This window comes from Pteropus medius, unplaced genomic scaffold, assembly GCF_902729225.1.
Source record: "Pteropus medius unplaced genomic scaffold, Ma_sr-lr_union100, whole genome shotgun sequence".
Lineage (NCBI taxonomy): Eukaryota > Metazoa > Chordata > Mammalia > Chiroptera > Pteropodidae > Pteropus > Pteropus medius.
The window spans coordinates 399887-411541 of record NW_024340698.1 but is presented as its reverse complement, the minus strand read 5'-3'; the positions used below and the strand labels follow the sequence as shown (position 1 = coordinate 411541).

Here is an 11655-nt window from a genome sequence, read left to right as displayed (position 1 = left end):
TATATTTCTTTATTAGCAGCATCTATATGCCTTAAAGGCTTACATGAAATATCCTACAATTTAATTTCAATTGCATATAAAAGTTCTACACCTTTTCTCTCTCTAAACACATACATTTCATGTCACAATTTACATATTTTTATATTGTGTATACATTAACAAATTATTATAGCTATAATTATTTTAATATCTTTGTCTTTAAACTTTTATACTAAAGTTAAAGTGATTAACATGCCACCATCACGGTATTAGAATATTCTGAATTTGGACGTGGTTCCATAGTGTAGCAGTTAGCATGTCTGCTTTGCATGCAGAAGGTCCTGGGTTTGAACCCCAGTGGAGCCACAGTCCATGGTCTACCGCCATGCCACCCTGAACAAGTCCGATGTCTAATCTCGGATGCTCAGCAGGGTTGAGCCTGGTTAGTACTTGGATGGGAGACCACCTAGGAAGACCAGGTGCTGTAGGCATAAAAAATAATAAACAAACAAATAAATAAATAAATAAATAAGAATATTCTGAATTTGACTATATATTTACCTATAGCAGTGCTGGGGTTACAAACTGATGGGTCTTCCTCCAGGATCTCAGTCAAGTGGGGATGCAGCAGAGTTACATAGCTGTTGTCAGGTCTGCAGTTGGGTCCAAGGTTGGCAGATCTGTTACCAGGGGCACAAGTGTGTGTGCTTCCTGCTGGATCCTTAGATGGACTGGACTGCTCTGGGGCCATGCTTGAGCATAGTTGGAGCCAGATTATGGGGCCATTTTCAGGTCTGCAGTTGAGTCCAGTGGGCCTGTTACCAGGTACACAGAGTGGTTTGGCTCCCACTATTTCTCTAAGTGGGTTCCTACATGGTCCCTTGGTGGAATTCTGGGTGGACAAAACTGCCTCTAGGACCATGACCAAGTGGGGCTGGAGCTGGGTCACAGGGCTACTCAGGGTTTGTACTCAGGAATGAGGTCAGCAGGCCAGCCAACAGAAGCTTGGATAGGCTTTTCTCCTGCCACTTTGCTGGATGAGTAAAACAGCCCCCAGACCGAGGCAGTTATATAGCAATTCTCAGGTTCACTTCAAGGTCCACAGCCAGAACTAACTTTAGGGTGCACAGCTGAGACTGAGTTTAGCAGGCCTGCTGCCAGTGGCACAGAATGGTATTGCTGGGTCTCTGGGCAGACAAGATTGACAACAGGACTGGAGTTGAGTCATGGGACAATTTCAGGATCTGCAGTTGAGTTTGTGGTTTGAGTGACAGTTACCAGGGGCCTGGACAGGCATGGCTCTTTCTGGTTCCTTGTGCGGTCAAGAATATCTCTGGACAGGCAGGAGAGCAGGGCTGTAGCCAAGTTACAAGGCTGCTTCAGGACTTGCAGTCAGGTCCATGGCTGGTAGGACTGTAACCAGGGGCATGGATGGATGTAACTTCTCCTGGGTCTCTTGGAATATGGGGATGGTTGCAGGATGGCAGCCAAGAGGGGCTGGATCCAAGTCCATACAGGGTTGAGGCTCTTTTGGGTTTGTAAGTTGGACCATATTTGGTGAGCCTGCCACTGGGAAGTGGGCCTGCCTTTTCACAGCAGCTCTTTTCAGTTTCAGGGTTCACTGGGGTTTTCCAACCTTCTACCTAGATCTCAAATCTCCCTCAATGGCACTTTCATCCATGGATAACTGTCAAATTGTTGTTTTTGTTGGGCAATGTGAGCTGGGGACTTCCTATTCCTTCATCTTGCTGTTGTCACTGCTCTCATTGTGGTTTTGGATTGCATTTCCCTGATAATTAGTAAGGTTGAGTACTTTTTCCTGTGCCTATTGGTCATTGCTATGTCTTTTTTGTAGAATTGTCTTTCAAGTCATTTGCACATTTCTTAATCAGGTTTTTTTTGTTGTTGAGTTGTTAGTGTTCTCTTTTTATTCTAGATATTAAAATCTTATCAAATATATGATTGTCACATATTTTCTTCTATTTTATGGGCTGCTTTTTCACTCTGTTGATAGTATGCATTGATGCACAAAACTTTTTATTTTGACGTAGTCCAATTTATCTGATTTTCCTTTTGTTACCTGTGCTTTGGTGTTACAACCAAGAAATTATCGCCAAATCGAAATTCATGAAGGTTTTCCTCTATGTTATCTTCTAAAAGATAGCTCTCAAATTTAGGTCATGGATCCATTTTGAGTTAATCTTTGTATATGGTATACAGTAAAGGCCCAACTTTATTCTTTTGCGTATGGATATCTAGTTTTCCCAGCATCATTTGTTGAAAAGACTGTATTTTCCTCATTTGAAAGGTCTTAGCTCTTTTGTCAAAAAATTCCCTATTTTTTAATGAATATTAAATCTTATAGTTTATTTTTAGCAGATAAAGGTGTTGGTTCTTATCAGACTTCAAATACGAATGTTTAATCTACCATCCCATACATCTAATATATGTGACTCCTTTGACTGACCTCAAATATAACTCATTTCAATAAACATTCGATATTTTAAAGGTAATGACTTAAAATGATGTCACAGTGTAATACTACTCTACTGGTTCATATAAAGGCCACTTTTACCATTGTTAAAATGATTCAAATTTTTGGATCCCTAAATAGGTCAGAAAGAAACAAAATAGGATTATTCATATTTTTTAGTGATCTTAGTCAATAAATATAAAAAAAATAGTGTTAATGAACATTTTAATCAATTTTCTCATTTTTCATTAAGAAACAAAGATCCTCTTGCCAAATTGACAAATGTTTTATATCATCAGTTATTTGTGTCTGCAGTTGAATGTTGGTAGCATACCAACATTAGACACATTGTCAGTAGCACTGACACCAATGATAAAACAAGGGAAAATAAATCACATTAACCTTTCCATTCAGCCATTATGAACAATCTGAAGATTTGTTCAGATTGTTCAGAAAAGAAATCCAGGTACATTTTGAACATTACTTAAGAACAAAAGGATAAGTCTCAAGGAAAAGCATGTTTCTATTTAGAGTGTCACCACAGGGAAATTTAGTCTATGTTTGCTTAAATTTACTGTAAGAAAAGACCTTGAAAAATGAGACAATCTCTGTTCTAATTTTCTCATTTAATCCATACGTGAGTGAACAGTGATAAGAACTGCACCTAAGTGATTTTTAGAATGTCTTCCCAATTCTCTCTTCTTTTAAAGAGAATTTGTCCTGTATAGTAGGACTATTCATGCAAATAACAAATGGGAACATGAAAAGTCACACAACTTTTGGAAAATATGAAAAATTCCATAGGATTTTCTTTTTAATTTTCTTATATAAGCTGTATTTATTATAGTGTAGATGTTTATTTAGAAAAAAAAAACAACGTAGAACTTTGGGAACTTTACTGTCTCCAACAACATGTATTTAGAGGTTTTAATAAGCTTGGGTTTTTGAATAAATTCTAAATTGAAGAGGAAGAAAATAAGTTTGAGTGCATCTTTTCCAATACTGCAATGAATGATCAAAAAAATGTAAGTAGGGCCAGTTTTCTAAGCCACATTGAAACTATTTGGAATAAAGATTCCAAATTTTTAAGAACTTGAAAGAAATGTACTTTTGTTTTCTTTTTTTGCAAACAAATAAAACCTAGGTTAACAGAGTGAAGCTAATGATAAAAAGAGCTTTAATGACTGGCAATACACATCTCAATGATTCATATGAAAATGAGCGGTTTTAAAATGTTTGAAAGTGATTGCTAGTTCTATTAATTTTCTTATTGGCAAATGTATGAAATGTAAAATAAACTTCAACTGGGCTTGAGTTCAAATTGTTAAACATTCCTTAATTAATTAAGCCCTAGTTAAAGTAGATTCTACTGTCTATCTGAACATGAGATCAAGAAACTTCTTTCATATTAAAGCCTACAACACAGTTTTTTTGTTTGTGGCACTATTTTCTAAATATTTCCATTAATTTTTGTAGACATTTCAAGAGGCCCAGCATCAAATTTGCAAGTTTAGCTTAGGATAGCTTTCTTAACTTTGTACATATTCAGTTCATAGAAGAAGAAGGAGGAAGAAGAAAGAGGAGAGAAGGGGAGGAAAAGGGGGAGTAGAATGGGGAGGAAAAAGAGGAAAGGAGGAGGAAGAGGAGGAAAAGAGGGGGAACAACAACAAGAAAGAAGTTCTGTCTCTATGATAGCATCCCATTGTTAACTTGAGTTTGTGTTTGAGCAAGGAAATTTACTGACTGTATAAATATTTTTAAAACACTGTTTGAAGCCAACTGAAATATCCATAGTTGTAACTAAAAATCATCTGGAAATAGAGGTAAGGTCAGATAGCAGAAGAAAAACTCAAGCATCTTAAAAGGGATATAGAAGTTTTTTTTTTTCTTCTTTTTGATTCTTCCATGAAGGAAGTACTGGAATTCTTTCAGAACATAGTATTATGGAACTGTAAGCCGAATCTTCAAATTTTTCAAGGTAATAATTTGACCCAGTTGGTTGTTTCATTTTTTTCCATTTCAACTTTCTGAGTAGTTATAAAATACCTTATCTCTAGCAAAGAATGGCGTGGTCTGATAAAATTCCAAAACCCAAGAATAAGGCATTGGAATCTAATCTATGACTTTATGTGCATTTGACTTTTATGTAAAACTTGTTTCTTTCTGGTTCATCTACATAATATATCCTTATTGATAAGAATATGGAGGAGCATCTACTATTACACAACTCATCAGGTGACATAACAGATAATCCATAAATAATCAAGCAGTGCTCATTATCAGCTCAACAAAAATCATTATTGAGTCTTTACTATCTGCCAAACATAGTGTACAAGGAGCTGAGGATAATATGATGAGCAAAACATAAACTAAGGCTGATATAGTTTACTCTACTTTAATGAAGTCATAATTGATTCACAATCAAGACTCAAGATAATGTCTTCTGATAAGGCAATGCTTTTGTTTCTTATATCCATATGTATATAATATACATCTATGCTTTCTTATCTAAAGAGAGGTCATCATAGGGACTGTTCAGTAACATTAGTGATATATACATGAAATATGCATAATATATATGGATATCAAATATGTATATGTTTTGTTGATATGCTATTAAAAGAATTCACGTGTTTTCTCAAATGTCTTTAAAATGATTCATTTTCTCTATATGGCACTATGTAGTTGTTGAGGGCATGGACCTTTCAGCTAGAAGGCAAATTCTGAATCCTGGCTCTGCTGCTTAGTGGCTGTCCAGCCTCGGGCAATGTATTTAATATCTCTGTGACTTGGTTTCCTCAACTTTACAATTAATATAAATAGAATACCCACTTTATCGTATTGTCGGGGAAATTAAATGAGTTATTATTTACAAAAATCTTAGAAGTGTCAGGTAACAAGTAAATATGATATGCATTTGTTAAATGAATATAATAAATGTTTGAAAAGTCTTTGAGGGCCTCCTTTTATAGAAAACTCAGAAGCATCTTACATGTGCCCCACTTCCCTTCCTATCTCTGTATTTAAATAAGGAGTTTCCATTAGTTAAATATCCTAAAATAGTCTGGATTTTCCAGGCTATAGTAAAGAAAGTTACAGCTGAATAAATTCTCCAGTGATGGAATAGATAAGGAAAACAAACAATTTAACTGTGTTTAATACAGAATAACTGTTTGAAGAAATATATATTTATGTACAGAGCACAATAATTTTTGTTATATTGCCAAAATGGTCATAGATTTAATACATCAATGTGAAGAAAGAATATATTTTCTTGGCTTTGATTTCAATTCTGTAGTCTTGATGAAGAGAGGTGCCATCATGAATACTCATTATACATGAGAAGAAAAATGTGATGAGAACCAAATGTTATGAATGGTTTTATAGGTGAAAGCAATATTAAATCATATCTTCCCAAAGGAATATGTAAGATAGAAATTAAATAAGTGTGACAACTTAAGAAGGTGAAAATGTTGGTCTAGTATCTGAATTTTTATTATGTACTTTATCATAATTTGCAGAAATTACTACACTCTGTTTCAGCTCTTCAAAAGGAAGCAGAGTCAAATAAGTTCAAAGTCAACCAATACCTTTGTTACACTGTTACCCCAAGTTGCACTAACTTAACTTTTCTCATTTACAACTCTTAGTATATAGAGGCTTGCATGCCAGATTTAAGTGGCAAGTTGATTTTTCTTCTTTTCTAATATTGACTCGACATTTTCCTGGTGGTAGCAAAATGTAATGAAGAGAAAAGAAGGTTGAATATTGATACTCGATTGGGTGACCTTTGGTAAATTATTTAACTTCTCGGAAGCTTTAATTATCTCACTTGCAAAATGCGTATAATAATCACTATATCCCAGAATAGTATTACAATATGGAATTTTATTTTTTGAATACTAATCATTTTTCTCTCCTAATTTATAAGCTTCTATGCTTCTTCCCTTCTATGGCTACATAAAAAGTTACCCCCAAAACTTAGCAGCTTATAACAACAAACATTTATTATCTCACGGTGTCTGTGAGTCAGCAATCTGCTAGATCCTCTGGCTTAGGGTTTCTCATGAGGGTATAATCAAGATGTCACATATGGTCTCATCTAGAGATTCAATGAAGAAAGGAGGTGCAAAGACATCAAGGGGATCCGTACTCCGATTACTGGGTGGGAGGCACTAGAAGACAGAAAGGTCCCAAAGATGTACTGGTTCTCTGTTTTGTTTTGTTTTATTTTGTTTTTCTCAATAGATAGAGCATAAACAGTCCACTAGTGATCATATAGCCCCAGCATGGAATGTCAAAGAATAGAAGTATTCTCAAATTTTTGAGTATGGTGCAGTAGTGGCAAGAGTCACTTGAAGGGTCTATGAGAAGACATGAGAGATGTCCCAGGGGTTTTCTGCAAGTATCAGATCACCTGAGTAGACTGATAGCACTGGGAAACAGATGTACCAGCACTCACTCACCTGCCCCATTCTCAGACAATTCTTTGGCACTTTGTAAGCCCTGAGTACCTCAGACACAAGGCTGGAGAAATGACCAGGGAGAAACTTTGCCATGACATTGAGTCCGTTTCTTCCACCCTGGGAGCTATGGGCCACAAAAATAAATAAGATCAAGTCTATTACTTTTACACTTGGGTTTGCAGATTTTCTTTACATCTCATGTTTATAGAAAGTCCAGTTCACATATTGAAACATTGTAGATGCTTATTAAATGGTAGCTATTATTATTGTAATTATTTCTCAAGCTAACCAATATTCAGAACACCTCATAGAAATCAATTATCTCTGTATAAAGAATATAAGCTCTATTACAACAAAGGGTCTACATTTATGTTGGGGGGAATGAGGACAGATTGATCAATGTGTTTCCAAAATTATCTATCTAGTAAGTAACAATGCTCCCATACTGAGATTGAAGCCTGGTCCACTGACAGGCATCTTCTAATACCTGTTTTTAGAAAGGCATTTGATCTCATGTAGATATCTCATTCTCTCCACGTAGAAAGTGGGTACCTTAACCCTTTCATCAAAATGTTACTTGGAAGTGATGGTAGTGCTGGGAGACTGTACTGATTTCTCCTCTTAATATAGGATTTAGATTTTTAAATTATTTTCTTTTATTAAGTCTCAGAACAGAGTAAAATATTGTTGAACAATTATATAGGAGATGCCTATCTGCATCAGAAAATAATTGCTAATATTTTTTGAGTGCCTAATATGTGCTCTGTTCTCTTCTACTGGCTTTGTATATATTATCTCATTTAATCATTATCACATCCCTATAAAGTAAGTACCATTATAAACTTTATTTTAAAGATGAGACTGAGGTTTATGTTTACACAGCTGGTAAGTAATCATGCCAGAATTTTGACCTATGCACACTGACTTTGGAGTCCATACACAACCACTTTTTCAAGAATAAATTTATCACATGATCAAATTTGGAAAAGCATTGCAATTGAGATTCAGAGACAACTCAAAGTGCATTTGATTCAGAGTTTTACTACTAACTAGCTGAATGCCTTAGAACAAATCACTTAATATTTGTTAAGCTCATTTTCTCATCTGTATACTAGCACCTACCTGTTGAGTTTGTGGTAAGAATTAAAAGAAGCAATACAGAGCCTGGAACATATTATTAATGTTCTGAGAATCAAATTTGCTATTTTTAAGTCTTATGCCTAGTCTTATTAGATGACCAATTGAGATAATTTTAGTGAAAACACTTTGAAAATTATGTCCCGAGATAAATGAAAGAAGCTATTTCTGTTAACACTATTAATAGAAATAGCTAACAATTTCAATGTACCAGGCATTGGGCAAATTTTTTTACATATTAACTAAAAAAAAAATTTAAAGACATTTTTAAAACCCCCCAAAATATGAAGTACTATTTTACAGATGAGAAAACTGAATCATAGAAGAGCTAAGTAGCATACGCATGGTTATATCCAGGAAGCAATGGAGTTTGGAGTTTTCCTCAAACAACTCCAAAATTGTATGCTTCATATCATAAAGCTTTATTTAAAACATACTGCTTCAAGCATTTTAGAAGCAGTCATTGCACTGCGAACAAAATAACTCTATTGTAACCAGACAACCAGTTACTTTAGTTGATGAAACGATATGTTTAACAAGATTAGTGATTTCTATTGTAATGGTTGATATATTTTAGGTAGGAGTGGATATACCTTGGGAAAGGAAAGGGAGTTACCCAGATCTCCTGAAAGCAATAACATTTTGTATTTTGAAAGATGTTATACACGCTCAGATTATTTTAGTCATCTATTTTTTGCATCAATTCATCCATGCATTCCTTCCTTTCTTCCTTCCTTTATTCAATAAATATCTGGAAATCAGACTAGTCTTTGCTTTGATAGTTGCATAGCATTGGAACAAGATATATCAGATTTTCCATTGTAGCCTTAAAACTTCCCATTTGTGTGATTTTTCAAAAGTCACACAATCTCAAAATGGAAATAAGAATAGTATGTATCTTATACAGTTGTTGTGAGTATTAAATGTAATAATGTAATAATGCATATAGAACACTTAGCACAGTGCCTGGCATATGGCAAGCACGTAGTAATGCTTAGTTACTATCATCATCTTTTTCATCTTACCACAAACATTGTCCAATTTATGAAAAACTTTTTAATTTAAAAGTTCACTGTGTCTTAACTGGTTTTTGAGAAACAAACAAACAAAAAACCCCTATTTATCTGGACATAATTGGTTATCTGGAAACAGAAGCACTATTTCCCTAGAAGCCATCTTATAAACATTACTCGGATTCCTAGGTTACTTCACTCCAATCCATTAATGCCATCATGTAATTTTATAAATGTTATTTATCAAGTTTCAGCCAAGAGACAAGTCAGAGGTCTTCAGAGCCCTAGCTAAAAGGCTAGAAAGAAGTTGAATGGAAGGGTTGAAGCTCTGTTGAAATAAGCTAGCTATGAAGGGAAATGAAATCATTAAAAATTAAAGATGCAGGGTTCAGGAATAGGGCCTAGAAAGACAAATATGAGAGAGATTGGGTTGAGAGAGACACTAGGTAGAAGGTGCATAGATCTGCCCTTTCCTGAGGTAAGACAGGAGTGAGGTCCTATATCGAGCTGTACTTTTCCATCCACAATTGTGCTTCTGAATCTTGACAGCTATGCAAAAAATAGATCAAGGAGGACTGTGTATGTCCTGCTAAAACATTTAAACAGTATGCTGAAGGTCGTGGAGTCACTAAAACGATGTAATTCAGGGAGTCAACACTTTCTACTACAACATTAGTGTGCATTTTTGCAGACGATTTCCCATGTGGACTTAATATTACATCCTGCTTCCAGGCAACCAGACAAAATACTGTAACTGAGCTTTTGCTTAGAATCATTTAGTATTTTTTACTTCTAATGAAGCAGTCACAGAAAGATGAACTTTCAGTACATTAACATAAAAATCTTTGGGGTGATATTATAAAGTTCAGTATTTATTAACAACACTGCTACATTATTTTTAACAAGCTGGGATGCAACATTCATTTACTCCTGTTGCTATTTTCAGAGGTCACCAGATATGAAGGTCCCTGGCAGCATTGCTAGTGAGCTAAATACTTTAATACATAATGTAAAAGCTTTTTATAGAGGAATATAAGTTTAACTAGAGTGTCCACTCAGCACTAAGGTATGTAATTTTTTTCCTTATATTGAATCAAATTTGTTGACATGTTCCCCCATAGAGTCCTTAAAGTCTGACGTCTCCCCAGATTTATTGTAAACTCTATGTTGAGGATTCTGAACCTCACAGAGCACTATCTGCCGTGGTACCCTGGCTACAAAAGTCGATGCTCAATAACTTCATCTGCCTGGAAGAAGTTGGCACTATGGAAATTAAAATACTTTGCTAGGCCAGTTATAGTGCAATGGAAGGATGTTTACATAGTCTAAAATGTATCAATCGATTGTTTAAACATTTTTTTTCCTGCCTCTTAGGAGAATATAAAAGTTAGAAGCAAGGCAGAAGTAGTTCTCTAATGCACAGTGCTATCTATATACCAATAGGTATCCTTCCCTCTCAGAAAATAAGAGGTTAAATTTTCTTATTATTTAGATTTTGCAAAGTTCAGATTTTTTTTCTTAATTTTAACCTATATTTAAACTGGTATATCTTAAATAGTCCTGCCTTCTTGGGGGAAGAAAAGTATGCTTAACACAATTAAAACTTTTCTGATATCTAAAGAGTCATTATCAATGGTACCAAATACTGCCTGCATTAGTTTCCTATGGCTTTTGTAACAAATAACCACAAACTTGGAGGTTTAACCAATACAAATCTATTACCTTCTAGTTCTGTAGGGCAGAAGTCATACACAGGTTTCACTGGGTGCAAATCAAGGTGTTGGCAGGATTTTCTTTTTGGAGGACCCAGAGAAAATTCTGTTCTTTGCCCTTTTCAGCTTCTAGAGGCTGCTCACACTCCTTGGTTTATGTTCTTCTTCATACATCTTCAAATCCAACAGTGTAGTATCTTCAAATATCCCTCTCTTCTGACCTCTATTTCCATCACGTCTCTTTCTCGAATGGATGTTCTCGTCTCCCTCATAAGGTTTGGGCCCATCTGGATGATCCAAGATAGTCTTCCTATCTCAGGACTCTTAGTCGTATCTATTCTCAATACATTGAACTTCTCCCTCAATGACCAGTTGTTGTGTGCACAGGTTTCTCCCAACTGGTTTTCTCCTTTAAGTTTCTGTAAAGAGTGAGAAGATGATTAAAGCTGATAGATGTAAGAAGAGAGAGAAGAGAAATGAGAAGAGAGAGGAGAGAAATTGAAGCCAGATTCTGAATGAAATCTGAGGTAAGATCTTGTTAGTAAAGTGTATGATATACATGTTGTCCATTTAAAGGACTTTATTTCTTGCTTCTGATATTCAGATGTGTTCAGGAGAGTTTAGTCTGCTGTTCTAAGCCCACTCAACTATTCATTATCTTCCCCTTGAATTTAACTCTCATGTTTTCTCTGTTCCTGTACCCCTACTGTCCCCCTGCTATCTGGAATGCCCTTCCCTCACTTTTATCTTTTCCAGAATTTTTTTTCAAACATAAATTCTTCTTGAAGACTTTTGTACCCTTTCTCCCCAAATTAATCACTCCTTCCTTTGTGCTCCCATTGAATTGCGTTCCTGTTAAAACAGTTCTCACTCTG

The 11655-nt window shown here is 35.3% G+C and overlaps 1 long non-coding RNA gene across 1 annotated transcript; it reads right to left on the bottom strand.

Annotated features, from left to right (window-relative positions):
- Nucleotides 1–5925: 5925 nt before the first annotated feature.
- LOC120612305 (uncharacterized) lies at nucleotides 5926–11327 on the bottom strand. Its single transcript, XR_005655429.1, has 2 exons — nucleotides 10791–11327; nucleotides 5926–6627 (listed from the first exon to the last, which is right to left on the bottom strand). It is a non-coding gene; the product is annotated as an uncharacterized LOC120612305 (long non-coding RNA).
- Between the last annotated feature and the right edge of the window lie 328 nt (nucleotides 11328–11655).